Consider the following 9034-nt stretch of genomic DNA (forward strand, 5'->3'; position numbering starts at 1 on the left):
GGGCCTCGCGTGTTGGCGGCGGCAGGCCTTGAAGCGGCGGCCGGGGGTGGAAAGAAGGGGGGCGGTGGGCTCTCCGCGCCGCCCGCCCCTCCTGCCGGTGCTCCGCAGGGAGGGAGGAGGGTTTAAAAGTAGGTTGGTGCCGGCGGTGCTGGCAAAACACGGGTTAATGGGGGGGTGGGGGACGGGGGGGACGCGGCCACGGTGTCACCGTCTCCCCGGGACCGGCCTCCCCCAGCCCCGGCTCCAGGCCCGGCCGGTCACCGGGCTCCTCCTTGAGCTGCTCCACGTGTTTGCACCTTGCGAACCGCTTTCGGCAAAGGGGGCCAGAAAGGGGTGGGGGGGACGGGACACACAAGGCTCATTTCGAGTTTTCTGAATGATTTAGAAGGGGTTGGTTTGGGGTTTTCCCCCCCCCCCCAAATGCACGCTCACAGCCACTGCTGCAGCTTTTTGGTGCTGTCAGCCGGTCTCGCAAAGCAAGGCCTGTCACGTTTTGCCCGTTACCCGATGCGAACTTTCTGTACGGTCGGAAATGGCGAAAAGTTACTCTGTGAGCCCAGTTCGCCTGACTTAATAACACAGCTGGGCCTGAGTGGTAATTTTCAGTCGGAGTTTTGCTTTCCTGGTTGTATGTGACTGAAAACTTCTTTTTGGAGTGAAGTTTCTCGTGGTTGGTCTGGCGGCTTAGAAAGCCGTGTGAAGTATTTGTCGTTTCTGAGTTATCCAGATGTCAACGTAGGGCGATAGTTTTCCCTTTTAAACTATTACTGTTGATTGGTTTTGGCTTGGCAGTGAGATAACTCAAAAGTCGTTACTTTATAATGTCAGGCGTTCCTTTCAAAAAAACCACGCACTTTGCTTTTTAAAGAAATACTGGCTTCTTTTTTCTTTCAAAGCTAAATACTGAAGCTTTCAGATTGAGGTTGTACCGCTTTCCTTCCACATAGTTAACTTTTAACTGTGGCGGTACGTGAGCCAAGCCGCTCAGTCTCATGTAAGCCAGCTTAACAAGCCTTCACAAAATGTAGCATCCACTGTACGCCATTTCTGTATGAAGTTTTTGGCTAAGTAAGGTAGTAAGTTCGAATAAGCAGGGAACAGGCCTTGGTCAGGACATACTGTCATTGGCAAAAGAGGCATTACAAAATCAACAGCAGTTACAAAGCTAACTGGCTATCTTTGGTCTTAACTGCACAGTGATTTGGTGACACGGTAAAGAGTAGGGTGGTGACAGCATTTGCCTTCGAAGAAACATGAATACCACTAGTACAGCAAAAAGATGGGGTTCTTCTAGTAATCACTAACATTTTCTTGGAATCGTTAATGAGGCTGTGGGTGAAAGAGGGTGGCAATGTGTTATGCTACCCATGGTAAAGCTGCCTGATGATAGCATATGGGTTAGAGAATGCCTGCGGGATGTTAAAATTAGGTATTCAGTAATTATGTAGGGAAAGGTAAAAATGCTCTTGTGTGGGGGGATCTAAAATCTTAGCAATTGAAGACACTCAACAGCTTACAGGCTATCGCAGAGTGATAGCACTGTAAAATACAGGAAGCATGTCTTTATATGCTCCTCTGGGTTTGGAATTGAGCAGATCTGGTGTTGTAAGTGTTTCAGGTATCATTTCGCTTTCTTTCAAAAATAATAAAAAGAAATCATTCTTTGCTCACAAGAGTACTGGTCTTCACAGGGTAGCCCTAGACAGAAGCACCAGGCGATGGCTGTATCTGTTGCCGAAGTCACTGCCGTTACTTACTGCCTGTCTGCTGGAGGTCTGATGTGCCACCCTTGGTGTTAGTCTGGGCACTCCCCAGCCTGCCTCAGTCAAAACATGGTGGGTTAAGACAGAGGTAATATTTATAGTGTTTAAGCTGACCTGACTCTTTTTGTCTGAAATAGGTTAGCAGGTGCTGGTAGGCGTAGGAATGAGATGAAAACTTTCAGCAGGCCAACAGTACTGAGCAGCTGGGGGCGGACAAGGGCATCATCATTTCAGAAGCATAGTGCACACTCAGAGGGCTGTCTGCCTTACTGAAATACCTTTAATTATTGGAGTTTTCTCACCAGTGCCTGGATTTTGTCTGTTTTCTTCAGATTGCTTTTTCAGTGGTTGTAGCAAATTATGACCATATGTTAATCTGCTAGTTGACTTGACCATGGTTTTTACAGAATTGCCTTTTATGTACTAGTTAGCTAATGTTTGGGAGAGCTTCTTATAATTACTCAGTGGGGATTTATCTGTTGGTCTCTCTTCTTTTAAGTTCACAACCTTATTTTTTTTCTTTCCCCTGAAGACTCAGCGCTGACTTTGGACGTTTTGTCCATTACCGGCTCTATAGAAAAAGTTCTGAATGCGACTCTATTGCTGGTACTTTGAATTTGACCCACTGTTCCTTTGGGGAACAATGTGCTGTGGTGACTGAGGAGTTTTTTAGATTTACAATAGATTCCTGGAATTCTTTGAAGTAAAGCATACATACAAAGAATGAATGGATATCTTTTTTTATTTTTTTCCACTCGCTTACTGAAACAAATTGGTTAACAGTAGGCATGAAAACATCTGCTTATGAAATTTAATGCTGCCCTATGAATTTTTTTTTTCTGCCTTAGAAAAGACTTTTTTTTTTCTCTTTGTGAGTGTGGTCATACATATATCTACTTCGCCTCTAGATCAGTTTCACAGATCTGCACTGAGTGGAATTCCTGATGTACAATTTAATGGGCTTAAAATGTTTTTTTTTCATGGATGTTGTTCCGTGGTTTAAGTGCTGCGGTTAGAATGTGCGTTATGTATATATACACGCTTTTATTTTTGAGAGGAAGACTCTGGAGTGAGGACTCTGAGAACTTAATGTTTAACCACTCGCAGTATTCCTTACACTGTTCTTTGTAATGTGAGTCTTATTGGAAGGTGAAAAGATACAGCATTCAATTTTGTATGATCCTTGCTCAGCTCACCGTCAGATACTTAGTAGTACCAGGTTTGGTAGTGATTTTTGTTTAATGGCTGAGCACTTCTAGGAATTAGGCTGAGACCCGCAAGTTGTTTCCCTCCAGCTACAGACTCACTCTGTTAACAGAGTGCCCAGGGTGCAGTTTCACAGCCTGTTCACATTACATCCCCACTGCTGGAAGGGGCAGCACTCCTCTCCTCTTCCTGTCCCATCCCTCCTGGCCATATGAGAGATCAGCTGGCTGCATAGGGAGCCAGGTAAGGAAGCCGATCCAGCTGATACAGAGCTAGAGATATAAAACGCTCCTTTCTCATTGCATCGGCTTGCTCACTAGCACAGATGCGGGTGTGGGACGTGGGACTGTGGCTGGAACAAGGAGAAGGGCTGGAAGTGTTGTATGGGCTTCAGCAGATCATGGATCCGCAGCCTGGGTCACCCTGTACTTCAACTGACTGTGGTGAAAGCCCCTCTACCAGTTTCCTGAGCAGTCTGATCCTGTGAGTTAATTATTAGTGATACTGCTGGTGAGGATGGTGTCCCACTCTGTGGACTAGTGCAGTCCTCATGTAAGTGCTTTTTTTCCTGTTACACTCTGCTGGAGCGAATCGACTTCCAGCTTGGTGGAACCTTGCTGGTACTGCAGTTTGTATTCTGTTGAGCAGGTATCCAAAAAGGGAAGATGAACTGTGTAGAGTTTATCAGGCTAACCACGTGTTTCTGCTTTACAGTTCTGTAGTTTCTGTATTCCTCCAGCTTCCTGTTGCCCAGCAGAAATTGAAGGGGACCAGTCTGTGCTAAGCCTGCTATACAGACATTTAAGTCTAGGAAGTATTGTTTTTTAGTACTGCCCTGGTTTTGGCTGGGATAGAGTTAATTTTTTTTCTAGTAGCTGGCGTAATGGATTGGTTTGGGTTTAGGATGAGAATAATGTTGATAATACACTGACATTTTCAGTTGTTTCTAAGTAGTGTTTGGACCCAGTCAAGGCTTTTTCAGCTTCTCATGCCCAGCCAGCAGGAAGGCTGGAGGGGCACAAGAAGTTGGGAGGGGGCACAGGCAGGACAGCTGACCCAAACTGGCCAAAGGAGTATTCTATACCGTGTGATGTTGTCATGGTTTAAGCCCAGCCAGCAACAAAGCACCATGAAGCCGCTCACTCCCTCACTCCTCCCTGCCCCCAGTGGGATGAGGAGAAGAAGGTATAAAGAAAATCTCATGGGTCGAGACAAGGACAGAGAAGGATCACTCGCCAATTATGGTCATGGGCAAAAAATAGACTCGGGGGGGAAAAAAAAAAATCAATGTAATTTACTACCAGTCCAATCAAAACAAGGATAATGGGAAATAAAACCAAATCTTAAAGCCCCTTCCCCCCACCCCTCCCTCCTTCCTGGCTCGACCCCACTCCAGATTTTCTCCACCTCCTCCACCCCAGCAGTGCAGGGGGACGGGGAATGTGGATTGTGCTCAGATCATCACACGTTGTCTCTGCCGCTCCTTCTTCCTCAGGGGGAGGACTCCTGACTCGTCCCCTGCTCCAGTGTGGGGTCCCTCCCATGGGAGACAGTCGTCCATGAACTTCTCCGTCGTGGGTCCTTCCCACAGGCTGCAGTCCTTCATTCATGACCTGCTCCAGCGTGGGTCCTTTCCACGGGCTGCAGTCCTTCAGGCACAGCCTGCTCCAGCACGGGCTTTCCCCTGGAGTCCTGGCCATCTTGGGGGGCATCCCCCTGCTCAGGTGTGGGCTCCTCTCTCCCTGGGCTGCAGGTGGGCATCTGCTCCCCCACTCCCCTCCATGGGCTGGGGGGGGGACAGCCTGCCGCCTCACTGCGGGCTGCGGGGGCATCCCCTCCTCCAGCGCTTTTCCTCCCCTTCCTCCTTCACTGACCTCAGTATCCGTAGAGGGGTTCCTCTCACATTCCAGTCTCCTCCCCCACTGCACGTTTTCCCTTCTTGAATACCTTCTCCCAGAGGTGCTACCACTGTTGCTGATGGGCTCAGCCTTGCCCAGAGGCAGGTCCAACTTGGAGCTGGGGAAGCTTCTAGCAGCTTCTCACAGGAGCCGGCCCTGTAGTCCCCTCCCCTGCTACCAAAACTCCGCCACACAAACCCAAAACGTACGTCATGCCCAGTATATAAATCAGGGGAAGTTGGCCGGGGGTGTGGATCGCTGCTCAGGAACTGACTGGGCATTGGTCAGCAAGTGGTGAGCAATTGCACTGTGCATCACTTGTTTTCTATATTCTAATTTGTTTATTATTATTATTGTAATTTTATTATTGTTATTTTTATCATTATTATTTTCCTCCTTTCTGCTCTGTTAAACTGTTCTTATCTCAACCCATGAGTTTTACCTTTTTTTTTTTCCCCTCGATTCTTTCCCCCCATCCCAGTGGGTAGGGGGGAAGTGAGTGAGCAGATGCGTAGTGTTTAGTTGCTGGCTGGGGTTAAACCACAACAAGTACTTACCTGAAATAAGTATTGTCTTAGCAACTGTAGTATTAGCCGAATCAATATATTTAGTATGGTGGTAAATTTAGGAAACTCTTCTGTCAGCAAATAGGGTTTTTCCTCAGGCAGGCAAATGAAATAAAATATTCTTTATCATATATGTAGAAAGAGAGAGGATGTTTAAAATAAGAATTAGCTGTACACGTTGTCAATTGGACTGCAGATTAGCCAGTTCCAGTGTTAACTGGAAGTAGGTCCATACCTGAAGCACCAGTGATACTAAATGTGTTTATGTTTCTTGATGCTTGTGCTTTTAAAGTCAGGCCCATCATATTAAGTTGTTCAAGTTTCTGCTTTTTTGTTTTTGTAATTTATTATCAGTTGTCAGTAAGGAAGTTTTCCTGTTCACTGCCAATTTGAAGCCAAAGTTTAAGCTAAGTAGGTTTTTTTTTTTGAGAGGGACATACTGAAAAATGTTTTTGACTGTATTGAAAATATTCTTGATTACTCTTAAGTACCCCTAGGCATCTCCAAGATGTAGATAAGACATATGAAATTTAATAGGAAGATAGCTTTAGAAATTGTGAAGTATTTCCCAAGACAGCTAGTCTGGATTTGTCTGAATTATAAGCTTCATAAAGTTGCCATTTTCCATTTGCAATTAAATCCTTTAAGATATTTGTTTTGAATTCTCTGGATATTTCAGCTGCAGTGTACATACTCTGCTGGCCTACTGAGCTTTCTTCACCGTGTCAGCTTTATGCAGTGTGTGTGACGAAAGCTCCTGGTGGGATGCAGGAAAAATGGGTTCTCCTGTTTCTCGTCATCCCTTAACTGAAGTATATTTTGGCTTAGGAGCAGGCATAGTGGACCTCATTCTTGTTTTATTTCTGCTACATGCTGAGAGTTAGTAGCTCAGTTGTACTTTGCAGCCATTGTAAACCTCTGTGCTTGAAGGAAAACTGTCTTGGTTTTTAGAGTAATAACTGCTTGTCTGAAAAGATGGACAAGGCGATTCTGATTGATCGTGTTGTCAGTGTGCCAGGTGCACTGCAGGTTGTCCTGAATGTTGGGTCAAAGACCAAGCCCAACATATAACATTGTGGTGATAGTTTCTTTTACAGTTCTGCAAGCGGGGCTTCACAAAGCCTCAGAGTGCAAGTTTGAGTGAATGTCATATTTATGCATAGCACCATTAGTGTATAATACATGCAAATCTTGGTCTCCTTGTTTACCTGAAGAAGATGCTAAACCATATTCTTTCTTTGCTTTCTTCCTTCTTGTCGTAAGTACTAGAGTATACCTTGAAAACATCCAGCTTATTTTCTAACATATGATCCTGTAATTCCTCTAGCAGAACCTGTGTGTTATAAACCCATCCCAAGAAACAAGATGTTGAGTAAGTGGACTAGATTTAAATAAAAACAGGCACCACAGTCCAAAACAAAACTGGAAGTGTTTTCAAGGGAGAAATATGTTAACAGGAAGACTTGGTAGTGAAAGAGCCATTACATAAAGGCATTATGGAAATACAGTGAAATGAGGGATAAATAGATGTGCTCATGCACACAATCTGTATCTCTCTTGAAGAGATACAGAAGAATAATAGTCCGTGTAGTGAAAGAGTATCTTCCCACTGAAGCATACGATTAAATCTTGTGAAATAAAATCTGAATGATTGGGAATTGTGTATCGTATGTTGATAACTCCCAAGCTGCAAGGCTGTGTTAACGTAGCTGCCCACCTCCAAGCCAAGGAGAAATATTTCTGAGCAAGCAGAGCCATCAAAATCAACAAAACTATTATAAATGCAAACTTATCTTTGATACATGGTAGTCATTAAGTAAAAAATCAGTGGAGGTTTCTGGATACTTTATTTTAAATGTTTGTATTTTGGAATAGCAGAGTTTGAAGTTCAGAAGAATAAACTACTGGCTATCACAGTGATCACTTACTGAGCCCTTCTTTGCTTTGTCTGTATTTCTTTCTTGCCCATGTAGGCAAATCAGGCTAAAAAGTTTTCAGGTAGCAGCTGTATGTTCCTGCCTTGTTCTGTCACCTCAGTTGTACCAGGTACTGAACCAAATCTGAGAACTGGTAATTTAAAAGTATAGCCTTTAAAAAAAAAATGGGGTGGGGGAGAAAGATAGTTTTAACTCAGATTAGGTCCTTGCTCTGGTTTAACTCGGATCTGATTTTCTGAACCGCTTCACTATGCATTGCTACAAACAGTTCTGTCAGCACAGCTGAGAGGGGGTAGTGTGGGTAGGGGGTGGGACCGCTTAAGTCGTTTTGCAAAGATGTGTTTGGGAATATGTCCTTTGATTCTAAGACCTGGGGCAGGAGCGGTCTTTGTTCTGTATTTGTTCTCTATGACACAGTGGGGTACTTGTTATCTGTCCGGATGAAGTCGAATACAGCTTTCCCTTGGGTTGGATTTAACATTTCTCAGCATAAGAAATTGTCCTCAATTTTTAGAAATTTCAAGCATGTTCTGATAATGGCGGCATGAAAGCTCCAGGTTATCTCACTCAGTGTTATGTCCACTTGTGATAATTAAACTTTTATTTCCAACAAGATGCAATAGATGCTTAACTACCATGCTATGTGAGATTTCATATCTGTAGCAAATGCCAGCTAGTATCCTGACTTGTACTTTATTTCTTAAGACATGATTTTCTGTTGTCAGTGACTCAGAAACAGACAATGACATTTTTGGCACACAGTGCCATTTGTTCTCCATTGTTGCTCCTTCTAAATAGGTTATAGCTCTTGATTTCTAGCATTACATTCATGTGAATCATCCCACCAACTTCACTAATATCAGATAGGTTGAATGTACGTTCCTGCAGGAGTGCTTTAAGTTCTTGTTCATTATCTTCCCAACATCATTCTGTGGGCAATTAAAGATTATTTTTTTTTCAGTTTTGTCTTTTCATTCTTTGCTCTGTTAGTTCTACTCTCCTTGTCTTTCTTTGTGGTGAATATTTAAGTAGTCATAAAAATTAGGATAAATCCCTAAGGAGCAATTGTGGGAGGACCACACCAAAATAACCAGAAGTTTGAAATCTTGGCTATGTGAGGTAGTTGGTTGAGGGAGGAGGGGAGGAATGGAAATATGCTGAGATGGGAAATCTAGTTCCCTAATGATACCAACCTATACCTGCATTTTCTTGGGATGAGAGAGAGAGAACGAATACCTGGTTTGTATCAGACAGAAATTGAATTTTTAAAAGCTAGTAGGCTGTTCCTTTGAGAAGATCAGATGTTGTCTACCCAGGGAGGTCCAGAGGAAACATTTAAAAGAATATTGTTTAGAAAATTCCTGCAAATTACAATCTTTAGGGAGTACTACTAACAGGAATATAAGAAAGCTTTATACCTGTGGTAAACTATCCAGCTTTCCACAAAAGGACCGTGGTGTACGTAACACAGTATTTTTTCTTTGTTTGCCTGTTCTATCTGCATTTATCTGCTGTTCTATAGCAGTATAGGATAGCAGATCAATAAATTTTAATGTTTTACTTTATGGGAAATGCTGGTAACTCCCAACATCTGCCCCCTGTCGTCCGTCCGTCCCCCCCCCCCCCCCCCCCCCCCCCACACACACAGAGGAGCACGGGGGCGC

At 44.1% G+C, this 9034-nt stretch overlaps 1 protein-coding gene across 1 annotated transcript in view; it reads left to right on the forward strand.

Annotated features, from left to right (window-relative positions):
- The first annotated feature begins 1696 nt into the window (after positions 1–1696).
- Positions 1697–9034, forward strand: part of FAM172A (family with sequence similarity 172, member A) — a 268877-nt gene continuing 261539 nt past the window's right edge. The window contains exon 1 of the mRNA XM_010578033.1: positions 1697–1835. The gene's annotated coding sequence lies outside the window, so the exon portion shown is untranslated. The remainder of the gene's footprint in view (positions 1836–9034) is intronic.

Source organism: Haliaeetus leucocephalus, unplaced genomic scaffold (assembly GCF_000737465.1).
Source record: "Haliaeetus leucocephalus isolate CR32 unplaced genomic scaffold, Haliaeetus_leucocephalus-4.0 Scaffold598, whole genome shotgun sequence".
Lineage (NCBI taxonomy): Eukaryota > Metazoa > Chordata > Aves > Accipitriformes > Accipitridae > Haliaeetus > Haliaeetus leucocephalus.